Source organism: Anopheles maculipalpis, chromosome X (assembly GCF_943734695.1).
Source record: "Anopheles maculipalpis chromosome X, idAnoMacuDA_375_x, whole genome shotgun sequence".
Taxonomy (NCBI): domain Eukaryota; kingdom Metazoa; phylum Arthropoda; class Insecta; order Diptera; family Culicidae; genus Anopheles; species Anopheles maculipalpis.
In genome coordinates, this window is record NC_064870.1 from 20537587 (window position 1) to 20552127 (window position 14541).

Here is a 14541-nt window from a genome sequence, read left to right on the forward strand (position 1 = left end):
TTTGAACACCATCTTGAACACGCTTAACCAAGCAGGATTGAAAATTCAATTAGATAAATCAGAATTCTTCAAGAAAGAAGTAGAATTTCTCGGTTTTGTTGTTTGCTCTGACGGAATAAAACCTTATCAGAATAAAATCGACGTAATTTCTAAACACCCCATTCCCAAAAACATGAAAGAACTTCGTGCTTTTCTGGGATTGATGGGCTATTATCGGCAATTTGTCAAAGATTTTGTTAAAATCGCAAAACCTTTGAAAACATTTTAAGAGGGAAGGGTTCTGACACATCAAAACAAAACAAATCAGCAAGAAGCAGAATGTTTCAATAAAATGAAGCAAATATTATCGTCAAATGATATTCTTATCTATTCCGATTTCAATAAACCATTCATTCTGACTACCGATGCTTCAGATTTTGCTGTTGGAGCTGTGTTCTCCCAAGGTGAATTAGGCAAAGATAGACCTGTTCACTAAAGGAAAATAGGAGTAGAAGGAGAATAAGTTTGGAGAATTTTGCGTACATATTATTTTCCGAAGCTGCTCTCCAAAATCAAACATATTGTTTCAAATTGCAGCATATTTAGTTATTTTTTAGTATAACGGCTCTACGCCGTATTGTCCAATTGCAGCATATGTAATGAAAACAGATAAGTGTCTCCAACAAGAGACACCGATTCCAGCATTCCAACATTCAAAATTGCACATATAGATAAAATGTTTTTGGAGAATCATTATTTCTTAACTTGTATAGACAAATTTTCATAATTCGCTTTAGTTAAGTTGATTGCTATTAAAATACCTCCCACCAAAAATAATTGTTACGAATGGCGAAAAATCATTTGGCACTCAGAATTTAACCAACTTTTGTAAAAACTTCATATTCAAGTTTATTTTACAGCTACTGGCCGTAGTGAAATGAACGGAGTGATACAAAGGTTTCATTCAACCATAATCGAAATGTATCGTATCACGAAGTTCGAACAAATGCACCTACCCGTTCCTGACTTAATACAAGCTTTAGTACATAAATATAATTCACCCATTTTTTTCTCTATCAAATATACTCCGTACGAAGTGATCCTACCATCCACTCGTTCCTCCATAATCTGCGAACAAGTCTACAAAAAGTTCAAATCAAAACAATCAAATGATCTTTTGGCCTACAGCAAGGGAATAAAGGAGAAAACAATTCCAACAGATAGAAAAAATTTTGAAAAAAAAAAGAGAGCTAGATTAAAATACAAACCAAGATACAAGAAAATCAAAATCAAGCAGATTAATAGAAGTACCGTAATTACTGACAACACTCGAAAAATCCGATAAAAATACTATGAATAAAACTAATTACAAAAAAAAACAAAATCATTTTCCTCGTTACAGTCTGTTAGGTTTAGTATGTTCGATGAACGGCCAAAGGACAACCATAGACAGGGTACCACCAATAGTAGGTATCGATTTAGGCCCAGCTAGGATCGACAGTTACAATTACATCTATCATTATAATATTACAGCATACAAAATTTAAACGGAATCGATAAGAATCGATTTAAAAAAAATAGAAACCAATCAGCTGATCATCATTATACAAAATCAGTTACAACATTTAAATTCATTGTTTAGGAAACTTCTGCCCAATAAACGTTTCAAACGTTGGGACTCAGAAGGAATTGGTTGGATATATTTAGTAGGAATTTCCTAAGCTAACGACCTACGACTACGACTAATCAATAGCTTGCTAATGGACTTAGTTGATAATAAAAATAAACAAATAACCATCAATACACGGATCAATATTAAAATAACAGATTTAGCTTCCAGTACATCCAAAGTAATGAAACAATTCCGATCAGAATCAGTCGAAATTTTTTCTATTAGCATTTACATACGCCTGGAAAAAATCAACAGAGTGATAGTTTTGCTGATTAAGACCCCGAACCTTGACCTCAGAATATTCAGAAATATGTGACTCCATCCTGTGTTGTATCACCAAGGGAAAGTTCATTTGGCTCACAACACATATATAGTCCACAAGAACAATAGTTACAGGGATGGCAATCTGATCCCATACATTTTCCCGATTAGCTGCATAGAGTTGGACGAGTCTGAGTGTCTACCCAAGTAAGCATTTGTTGCCGTATCGCCGCTCACCAGCGTCGTCAGCAGTTCGGGTCAATGCATGGAATTGACCCAATTAATTCAAGTTGGTTCAATGTCTGCGGTTCAAAGTAACAGAAATAAAGCAATTTGGCAATCGATCGTCTAACACCTTCTTTCCTACAAGAAAGAAAAGGTTAACTCGCGTAACACGAACAGCATTAGGAACCAATCACACGATCTAATGGGTATTCTTCTCGATTACATTCTTAACCATTACATACTCACTGTGCGATACTGTGCCATAGCTTCCTAGCACATACTCCATTTATCGATCTTACCATAATCTGCAAAATATAATGATGGTAAGTTAATGCAAGCAAATGATGATACTTCGAACGTACCAAGCAACTTACGCCCCGGTATTTGCTTACTCCATGATATCACTACTGAGCTTCCAAGCCAGTTGGAATGTTCTATTTTGCATCCTCAAAAGAACAAATGAAAATAGTGACTATCTGCGTAATAAAAGCTTCGACACAAAACGACTTGATTCTCATTTGGCACAACACAAACTCAAAACCACCCAAAAACACACCACAATACCGAACGAATTTTCATACACATATCACAAGCACAACGATTGGTAATTTATTTTTCACATTCACTTCACTACAATGCCACAATACAACCAATTTGCTCAAATTGCTTATCCGATATAATATACCGGTGCAACACTGTCGTCCAAAACCTGGCTCTAGCAAAATGGCTGCCTTTTGTTCTCTCTTCTATGAGCGTTTAGATAAATACCCTGTTGACAAAATCGCCTTAACAACCACTAATAAGGGAGTTTTCGATACAAATTAGCCTCAACAACACCTGAGTTGGCAGATTTGGTCAATAGGATGCACATGGCCGATAATTCAACCGAAGAGCTACCAACCAAGCGGCAGACAATCGTAAACGTCAAATGAAATAAGACGTTTTAAAATACATCAAACTCGATTATTCAAGGTTAACCCTTAAATAGGCAACAAAAAACTCGTGTATTTCTTTCAACATAAAACTACAATAAGTTTTGATTCATTGCTTGTATTGATATGGAATTTTCAAAAGTCACCCAACTTTTTTATTTCCAAGTTTTTGGAGCAATTGTGGATTGTAATTGTCAACAGCAGTTAGTATTTTATTTGGATTTATTTTAAAATTTACCACGTAAGTTATCTACTAGCATGCCCGGTTATTCCACACATTTCGTTTATGGAATGACTTTTCTCGTCTTCTACTTCACGCATTATGCTTGTTTTCGAATCAAATTCAATGAATTAAAAATTTCAAATGGATCGTCAGTTCTATCATAACATTAAAAACAGAATGAATAACGAATGCGTTCGGGCATAACGGTCAGACAGAAACATGACGAAGAGCAATTCGTCAAAAGCGGCTGGTGTCTTTGCTCGGTGGCATGCTACTAGTTGCAAGGGAAATGTATGAAATGAAAACAGGGATCGTGTTCATCGATCTAGAAAAATCATACAATAATGTCAAAACAAAAACCCTGATTGAAAAAATGATAGAATCAAATGTCCCATCAGAACAATACGGCACTGGACCGTCATAATTAATTATGAATAAATAAACAAATGTCCCATCAGAAATCACAAATTGGACAAAAGCTTTCCTAAAAAACAGAACCACAACATTAGAATGCAACAACACAATCCTCAAAAAACTTATCACAGACGGACTAACACAAGGTGACGTCATGTCCCCAGCCCTTTTCAATATATATATATATACCAAAGTCATACACTACCAAATTAACAACCACAACACAACTTAGGTTAGTAAAATGTTGCAACCATTCGACGAGGCACCTTCGGCTTGCTCTTTTTTACGACGGAACACTTGAAGGTCGCTCATTTCGCTCATGGGTAAACCCGTCTCTGATTGTGAATTTTTATGTGTGCTGTTGCATCTGAATATTTGTGGTTAGCACTAGTTGAAGACATGAAAAATTCAGAACATATTGGTCATATGTAACTGCTGAATAAAAAATAAACATATTTTATTCGTAAGGAACGGTCGGGTCGCGTTGCTAAATATACATGTTATGTTATTATTTTCCAACATAATCTATAATTTAGTTTTTATCGGTAAAAATGTTCGACAAACATTTCCTAAGCCGTTTTTCTCCATTGAGCAACCAAAAAGTTCCGTAAAGTACCATGTGCTGCTTAAGAAACCTTACAGTTCCATTAAGTACCATGCTTCGTTTATAAACAAGCTTCATAGTTCCATCGGGTTCCACGCCTTATTTTAACAAGCTTCAAAGTTCAACCGTAGTTCGATTTTTCCTGAAGCAGCCTACAAACAGCTAGAGGGCTCGAATCGAAGAGAACACATATAAATATTTAGGTACAATAATAGACAATAAATTGACATTTAAAAAGCATATAGAACACATTAAAATCAATGCAAGCAAAATACTAAACGTACTCAAAATACGATGCGCCAGTAAAAATAACACATATCCTCCATAAGCCCTAACCATATCACAAAATAAGATAAACAACAAATACAGGTATACAGATCTGATAAAAATATTCCAAAACGAAATGAAGGAACAAACTATAGAATGGTACACCACATCCACAAGAGAGAAAGGAATTTTTTTGCAGAACTACATAGTGATTTCAAATTCAAACTATGGTATAAAGACACACTGCTCAAAGCACATGAAGTCAAATAAAATAGCAAGTAAAATCCTAGCGGGACATGATCTATCAGAATACTGGTTCGAAAAAATGAGCATAATACAAAATGGTACCTGTGAAATATGCAACGAACCAAACACCGGATTGCATAAAATCTTTGTATGTCCAAAATACAACAAAGAGAAAAACATCATCAAAGAAAATCTCAAAAAAGATTGGCAATTGGCATCAGGTAAAACATTTAAAAGAATATTTAAACACATCAAGAAAAACAACATAGAGTTGTAAAGAAAATAACCAAACATACAACACGCCATAAATACAAAATCTTTACTTCCAACACAAATAGATATCCTTTAAATTATTTGATATATGTTTAAGTATTTATTCATTCATACTTACTTACTTACTTCTATACTTATTTTGGTTTACCTACGGAAGTTTGTTCGGACCACGGTCCACCGTTCAATTCTTCTGGGTTTATGGAAGGATGTTAGGCTAATGTCATCAAGGTGTTGAAATCACCGCCTTATCATCCGCAGTCAAATGGATTAGCGGAGAGGGGAGTTCAGACGATTAAGAAAGTGTTGAAGAAGTATTTGATTGATGAACAATTGAGACCAATACCATTACAGCGCAAATTAAATCGAATATTATTTAATTATCGTAACACTCCATCTACTTCTACAGGTAAAACACCTTCATCATTAGTTTTTTGCTATGTACCAAGAACATTACTAAACACGAGCAATCCAGTTAAATTAGAAATTCAAAATGATGAAAGATACGTAACCTAAACCTCAAACCCCTCCCGCCTCCAGTGTCCAAGACAGTAGATACAGTATCACACGCGAAAGGAGATAAAGTTTTGTATAGGAATCATCATGAGGATTTGGTAAGATGGATTCCAGCCTTAGTATTGGAAAAAATAAGTAGCAATAGATACTTGATAAATGTTCACGGAAATGTGCGAATAGTACACACAAATCAAATTAGAACATCCGATCTATCGGATGAATTTCATCCCATAGTACCCATAGTCAGTGCACCGGTAGGAAAAGACAAAACAACAGTAAAGGTGACAGACAAACAAAAGGTTAGTTCGACACGAAAACGAAGTGAATCCAAATCTCCTAAATTAAGAAGATCCAAAAGAATACGGGACAGGATAAGGAAAAACTAATTTTAGTAGCTTGTGAACGTAATTGACATTGTTTGTTAGAGTATCTAAAGTCTCATTTAAAGCTGGGAGAAGTGTTATGTATTGAAAATAGTTATTAGTTACGCATACTAACCATAGTTGATAAGGTAAGCGATTTCACTAACACCCCTATAGAAAATCTTGAATAAAAGGAGCCTCAGCCTCCACGGAGATCATTCCGAATCGTGACGACAATAAAGAAAGATCTCCAGAATACCACAACCACCAGGGTTCTGGCCACGTCGGGTCCGTTACCGGCGAAACACGAAATAAAGATACGTTATACAAACATAACAACCTTATCATGTGGTAGAAATACCCAGCGATCAAACGTGCGTGGTTAAATATGGAAAGAAAGCTGGACAAATTACACAACAATCGGTTGGAAAAGTTTGAAAAGTAAAGTATTAAGATAGTATCTAGATTAAGTTAGTTCGTAAGTAATTATTACGAATGATAGATTTAAGGAGAGACGAAAAAAATCAATAATCGATTAAGCTAGCACTTAACGGTACTACACAACGCTATGCACTATAACTAGAATTATTGCGGCACACGACAGCAGGGTTGAATTGAAGAATCGAATTTGAAGGATGATATGGAGACAGGAGGAATCGTAGTTGGTTGTGGTTTTCGTCATGTCACATTTCGAAGCGTTGGTTGAAACGACTGCCAGATTGATATGGTAACAGCGGGTGGGTTAACCATGTCCACATGATGTTGATTGAGATCGGAAAGAGTTGAGGTGAACTATCAGGGACCACCGACGGTTACCAGCAGAACCAGTTGAAATCTACGGTTAAGATAAAGGCGGTTAAAAGCGACAGAAACGAATACTGCAGAATGAAGTCACAGAGTAAAACATGCGGTTTTACTGCGTGCGTACACAATAATAAGCCGACAGCAGGACAGAAAAGAACAGCAATCCTTTTCTACTCTGGATCTATAGCTTCAGGGTTCCACCAAATCAGAATGAAAAAATCGGACATAGAAAAAACTGCATTTGCCATTAATAATGGTAAATATGAATTAAAAACGCTCAAGCAACCTTCTAGAGAGCAATTGATGATGTTTTGCGAAATTTTATAGGGAAAATTTGCTATGTCGATATAGACGATGTAAAAGTTTTTGGCAGGAATTTAGAGAAACATTTTAAAAATTTGAACACCATCTTGAACACGCTTAACCAAGCAGGATTGAAAATTCAATTAGATAAATCAGAATTCTTCAAGAAAGAAGTAGAATTTCTCGGTTTTGTTGTTTGCTCTGACGGAATAAAACCTTATCAGAATAAAATCGACGTAATTTCTAAACACCCCATTCCCAAAAACATGAAAGAACTTCGTGCTTTTCTGGGATTGATGGGCTATTATCGGCAATTTGTCAAAGATTTTGTTAAAATCGCAAAACCTTTGAAAACATTTTAAGAGGGAAGGGTTCTGACACATCAAAACAAAACAAATCAGCAAGAAGCAGAATGTTTCAATAAAATGAAGCAAATATTATCGTCAAATGATATTCTTATCTATTCCGATTTCAATAAACCATTCATTCTGACTACCGATGCTTCAGATTTTGCTGTTGGAGCTGTGTTCTCCCAAGGTGAATTAGGCAAAGATAGACCTGTTCACTAAAGGAAAATAGGAGTAGAAGGAGAATAAGTTTGGAGAATTTTGCGTACATATTATTTTCCGAAGCTGCTCTCCAAAATCAAACATATTGTTTCAAATTGCAGCATATTTAGTTATTTTTTAGTATAACGGCTCTACGCCGTATTGTCCAATTGCAGCATATAATTACGTTGTGAACGATAACTAATAATAATAATTATTATAAAACACTACTGCAGCGATTCTGGCAACACGGCCAGAATCTTTCACAGCCTTCGAGGTCGACAGAACGGGCGAGCTCGCTCTCTTTGCTCTCAACTCTCGTGCGGTACACTTCGTGAGGAATATTTTGCATTAATTAGGTTTCTTTTAGGTTAGGTTTAGGTTAGTTTAGATGTAAAACAATTTAGTTAATAAATAAATTGTAATTGGCGCTGTAGACAGTTGAGGAAGTGCTTAAATACAGTGGAAAAGATTTGGATTAATAATCCATTCTTAAGTGGTTCCCGCATTTTGCACCGGCAGCTAAAGGATTACATCCGTTGTTTGGTTCGAGGACCCCCCGGCACAACCTTAAACTATTACCACACGTAAGTAAAACTTTTTTTATATTAAGTTTTACGTTCGCTAAATTGACACTACCAGATAGGCCGATTTTAGCAAAAGTGCGTAGCAGTGTTTTTACTTTCACTGAGAGCACGTGGTGTGAGACCTTGTATCGAGTCACGCATCACACATACATCCAATCAACACTACCAGATAGGTTGATAGGACGTTGATACTGTTATCAAATTTGAGAGTTACTGCCAAGCGAGAGTGTAAAAGAGAAAGAGAATTTGGATCAACGCAGCACCTAGCGTTCGAATACAACTTTTTCATACAGATTCGGCTTCGGAGAGTTTAGTAAACGCAGATACAATGGAATCGCAAATTTTGGATCAACTCAAACAGTTAAGCACTGGCTTGTTAGCCATAAACGAAAGATTAAATGTGCAAGAACAAGCAATTAAGTTTACACAAGAACAAATAATTGTTCAAAGTGACATCAAAGAACACGTGGAATCTAAGACGGGTATCAAGGTAGAAGATTTATTTAAGATACCCGACCCGATAAAATCGCTACCGAAATACGATGGTAATAAAAAACAATTATCAGCGTGGCTTGAAACAGCTGATAGTACTTTGAACCTATTTAAAGAGAGAGTAGACAGAGAACTTTACGATGTATACGTAACCGCAGTTTTAAACAAAATAGAAGGAAAGGCCAAGGACGTTCTTTGTGTTGCTGGCAATCCAAAAACTTTTGATGAAGTAAAGGAAATTTTGATCGACGCCATAGGCGATAGAAGAGAACTTTCCACCTTTAAATGCCAATTGTGGCAAAATACAATGACGGAAGGTATGACCATACATAAATATTATCAAAAATCTAAGGAAATAATTCAAAATATAAAATCTATTGCAAAACAAGATCAGGATTACAGGGATAGTTGGACAGCAATCAGTAAGTTTATAGATGAGGATGGATTAGCCGCTTTTATAGCTGGTTTGAAAAAACCATATTTCGGTTATGTGCAAGCAGCACGGCCAAAAGATATTGAGGATGCTTATAATTTCCTATGCAAAATTAAAGCACAAGAGTTTAATTCACATAAAATGAATGGTCAACCACCTATTAATCATAACCCATCTTATAGTAAAAATGAACAGAGTAAAACAAATTTTGGAAACTCCTCACGAATACGTTATACGAATGTGGATAAATCTGATAAACAATATCCTACGCCGATGGAAGTTGATTCTTCACAAAGAAGTAAATTCACTTCAAATAACAGAACTATCAATAACACCGAAATCACTGCATGTAAAGAGAACAATACAAATTTTCGTCTGGGCAATTCAACCGAAAACCCGACATGATCAATTCGTTAGACTTCTTGCCATACTTAATCGTGTATGATAGCTCCAAAGACAAATCAATACGTTTGTTGATTGACAGTGGAGCAAATAAAAACATACTTAAGCCAGGCATTATTTCAAATAACGAAATGTGTTGTAATGCGAACATTGAAAATATTTTTGGTAAACAAACAACTAATAAAAAAATTAAATGTAACCTATTAGGACCTACATTTAAGGAGCAAGTTTATTACATTTTTGATTTCCATAACTTTTTCGACGGCCTTATAGGATCAAAATTTATGGCTGAAACCGACACCATTATAAATTATGCTGCTAATACTATCACTATTCAGGGTGTTGAAACACAATTCCACAAATACTACACTGGAAAATATTTTTGTCATACTGTCACAGTTATAACTGATCGTTGTGGAGATTGGTTTGTCCCAACCTACCAGCGCCTAAGTAATGATACGCTAATTGAACCAGGTGTTTACTCATCACAAAATAATAGATCAACTATAAACGTATTAACAACAAGTAAAATTACTCCTGAAATCCCCAAATTAAATATAATTGTCAATAATTTTAAAATTCTGGCACCAATTCCAGCTGATTCTAATACCGTGCCAAACAAAGAATTAATTCAACAACTTATACGAACTGAGCATTTATCAGCTTATGAAAAGGAAAAATTAATTGAAACTCTTATTGACCATCATAACGTACTATTGAAGAACAACGAAAAACTTACTAGCACAACAATTATAAAACACAGAATTAACACAAAAGATAATGAGCCAGTATTTACTAAGAGCTATAGATATCCACACATCTTCAAACAAGACGTCGAAGATCAAATAAAAGAAATGCTGGAAGCAAATATTATAAAACCATCAAAAAGCCCTTACGCTTCTCCAATTTGGGTAGTGCCAAAACGAAAAGATGCATCTGGCTTACAAAAGGTTAGAGTAGTTATTGATTTCCGTAAATTGAACGAGAAAACGGTAGGTGATAAATATCCCATACCAGAAATTGAAGACATTTTGGATAGCCTCGGAAAATCAAGTTATTTCACTACGTTGGATCTGAAATCTGGATTCCACCAGATCGAAATGCATCCGGAAGATCAGGAAAAAACTGCATTTTCAACTAATCAAGGCCACTTTGAATTCACAAGAATGCCATTCGGGCTAAAAAATGCACCGGCCACTTTCCAACGGGCTATGAACAATATCTTATCAGAATACATCGGCAATATCTGTTACGTTTATCTTGATGATATCATAATTGTTGGGAATAATCTCGAAAATCATTTAGATAATCTTTCCAAAATACTGAAACGACTTTCTGACTTTAACCTGAAAATACAAGTAGATAAATGTGAATTTCTAAAACGCGAAACGGAATTTTTAGGACACGTAATTTCTCCTGAAGGTATAAAACCAAATCCAGACAAAGTTAAAAAGATTTTGGATTGGAAATTACCAGAAAACGAAAAACAAATAAGACAATTCCTAGGACTATCTGGCTATTACCGTCGTTTCATTAGAGATTATTCAAGAATCACTAAACCTTTCACAAAATATCTGAAAAAAGGACAAAAAGTAAACCCAAACGACGCAGAGTACGTTGAAGCATTTTCTAAATTGAAACAGATTATAGCATCTGATCAAGTATTAGCTTACCCTGACTTTACTATCCCCTTCATATTAACAACCGATGCTAGCGACTATGCAATCGGAGCGGTTCTCTCGCAAATCCAAAATAATGTAGAGCGTCCTATTGCGTTTGGAAGCAGAACACTCAACAAAGCAGAGGAAAATTATTCTACCATTGAAAAGGAGGCACTAGCAATCATTTGGGCTATCAGAAAATACAAGCCATATTTATTTGGTAGAGAATTTAAGCTTTATACTGATCATAAACCTCTCACGTTTATTAAAACATCTCTCAAAAATAATAGAATATTACATTGGAGATTAGAACTCGAAAACTTTCAATACACAGTAGATTACAAACAAGGCAAGGCAAATGTAGTAGCAGATGCGCTAAGTCGAAAAACTAATGATACGGCTGACATTAACATCCACGACACCACAAACTTAGAAACAACACACTCAGCAGACACTTCAGATAGCTTCTATATCAAATCAACCGAAAGACCTATAAATTATTATAAAAACCAAATTATTTTCCGAGTGTCACAATCAGAAAACGATATCGAAGAATTGCCGTTTAAAAACTATAAAAGAACAGTAGTCACTAGGCAATATTATAACGAAAAAATAATAGAACATACAATCAGAAAATATCACAATGGAAAACAGACAGCTATTTTAGCCCCAGAAGAAATATTAGGTTTGATACAAGAATCTTACAGAAAGTATTTCACTAGTAGCGGATATTTCATAATTACACACTTACAAGTAAAAGATGTACCGAGCGAGGAACAGCAAGACTCATTGATTACGAAAGAACACGAAAGAGCTCATAGAGGCGTGGCCGAAGTAGAAAATCAACTAAAAAGGGCATATTTCTTCCCGAAAATGTACAACAAGATCGCAGCAGCAGTTAGAACTTGCACAATTTGCAACACTCACAAGTACGATCGCAAACCCTACAATATCAAAATATCTCCTAGACCTGTAACAGATCGACCAATGGAACGCGTCCACATGGATATTTTCTCCATAAACTCGAATAGTTTTCTGTCATTAGTGGATGCATTTTCAAAATTCGCACAAATGGTCCCAATAGAATCCAAAAGCCTCATTGACGTCAAAAATGCGTTAGCGAAATATTTTAGTAATTTCGGAACACCGACAGAAATAATTACCGATCATGAAACTACGTTCCGATCTATTCAACTGAAACAATTCCTAAGCAACTTAGGCACGTCGCTTAAATACGCATCGTCTTCCGAGAGCAACGGACAAGTGGAAAAGACACATTCTACTGTAATAGAAATGTATAACACGAATAAGCACAAATTTCCCGATACGAACACGGTTAATATGATACCAATATGCATCGCGTTATACAACAATACGGTACATTCCTCGACAGGCTATACGCCAAATGAGATCGTGTTTAACCAATGCAATATAACGAATCCGGAAGAGATAAATAGGCAAGCACAGAACATTTTCAACAACGTCAAAGTAAATCTGAACAGATCACTTCAAGCACAGACCAGAAGTAATCATAAGAAAGAGGATCCTCCAATAATAAATGATGGGGAAGAGGTTTACGTTAAACCCAATATTCGAAAGAAGTTGGACCCACGTGCTATCAGAACAACTGCTCATAACATAAAAGACAGAACATTCGAAAACACACGAAAAGTCAAACGTCACAAAAATAAGATCAACAGAAGGAGAATTTCGTAAACTGTATAGACAAACTCGAAAACAATCATACGGCCGGGGACGACCTTCCTTTACCCCCGGGAGGAATTACGTTGTGAACGATAACTAATAATAATAATTATTATAAAACACTACTGCAGCGATTCTGGCAACACGGCCAGAATCTTTCACAGCCTTCGAGGTCGACAGAACGGGCGAGCTCGCTCTCTTTGCTCTCAACTCTCGTGCGGTACACTTCGTGAGGAATATTTTGCATTAATTAGGTTTCTTTTAGGTTAGGTTTAGGTTAGTTTAGATGTAAAACAATTTAGTTAATAAATAAATTGTAATTATATGTAATGAAAACAAATAAGTGTCTCCAACAAGAGACACCGATTCCAGCATTCCAACATTCAAAATTGCACATATAGATAAAATGTTTTTGGAGAATCATTATTTCTTAACTTGTATAGACAAATTTTCATAATTCGCTTTAGTTAAGTTGATTGCTATTAAAATACCTCCCACCAAAAATAATTGTTACGAATGGCGAAAAATCATTTGGCACTCAGAATTTAACCAACTTTTGTAAAAACTTCATATTCAAGTTTATTTTACAGCTACTGGCCGTAGTGAAATGAACGGAGTGATACAAAGGTTTCATTCAACCATAATCGAAATGTATCGTATCACGAAGTTCGAACAAATGCACCTACCCGTTCCTGACCTAATCCAAGCTTTAGTACATAAATATAATTCACCCATTCATTTCTCTATCAAATATACTCCGTACGAAGTGATCCTACCATCCACTCGTTCCTCCATAATCTGCGAACAAGTCTACAAAAAGTTCAAATCAAAACAATCAAATGATCTTTTGGCCTACAGCAAGGGAATAAAGGAGAAAACAATTCCAACAGATAGAAAAAATTTTGAAAAAAAAACGAGAGCTAGATTAAAATACAAACCAAGATACAAGAAAATCAAAATCAAGCAGATTAATAGAAGTACCGTAATTACTGACAACACTCGAAAAATCCATAAAAATGATTTGAAAATCCGATAAAAATACTATGAATAAAACTAATTACAAAAAAAAACAAAAACATCTTCCTCGTTACAGTCTGTTAGGTTTAGTATGTTCGATGAACGGCCAAAGGACAACCATAGACAGGGTACCACCAATAGTAGGTATCAATTTAGGCCCAGCTAGGATCGACAGTTACAATTACATCTATCATTATAATATTACAGCATACAAAATTTAAACGGAATCGATAAGAATCGATTTAAAAAAAATAGAAACCAATCAGCTGATCATCATTATACAAAATCAGTTACTACATTTAAATTCATTGTTTAGGAAACTTCTGCCCAATAAACGTTTCAAACGTTGGGACTCAGAAGGAATTGGTTGGATATATTTAGTAGGAATTTCCTAAGCTAACGACCTACGACTACGACTAATCAATAGCTTGCTAATGGACTTAGTTGATAATAAAAATAAACAAATAACCATCAATACACGGATCAATATTAAAATAACAGATTTAGCTTCCAGTACATCCAAAGTAATGAAACAATTCCGATCAGAATCAGTCGAAATTTTTTCTATTAACATTTACATACGCCTGGAAAAAATCAACAGAGTGATAGTTTTGCTGAT

At 35.3% G+C, this 14541-nt stretch overlaps 1 protein-coding gene across 1 annotated transcript in view; it reads right to left on the minus strand.

Annotated features, from left to right (window-relative positions):
• The window catches only part of LOC126559692 (surfeit locus protein 4 homolog), a 464744-nt gene extending 455128 nt beyond the window's left edge, over positions 1-9616 (minus strand). The window contains exon 1 of the mRNA XM_050215880.1: positions 9607-9616. The gene's annotated coding sequence lies outside the window, so the exon portion shown is untranslated. The remainder of the gene's footprint in view (positions 1-9606) is intronic.
• Between the last annotated feature and the right edge of the window lie 4925 nt (positions 9617-14541).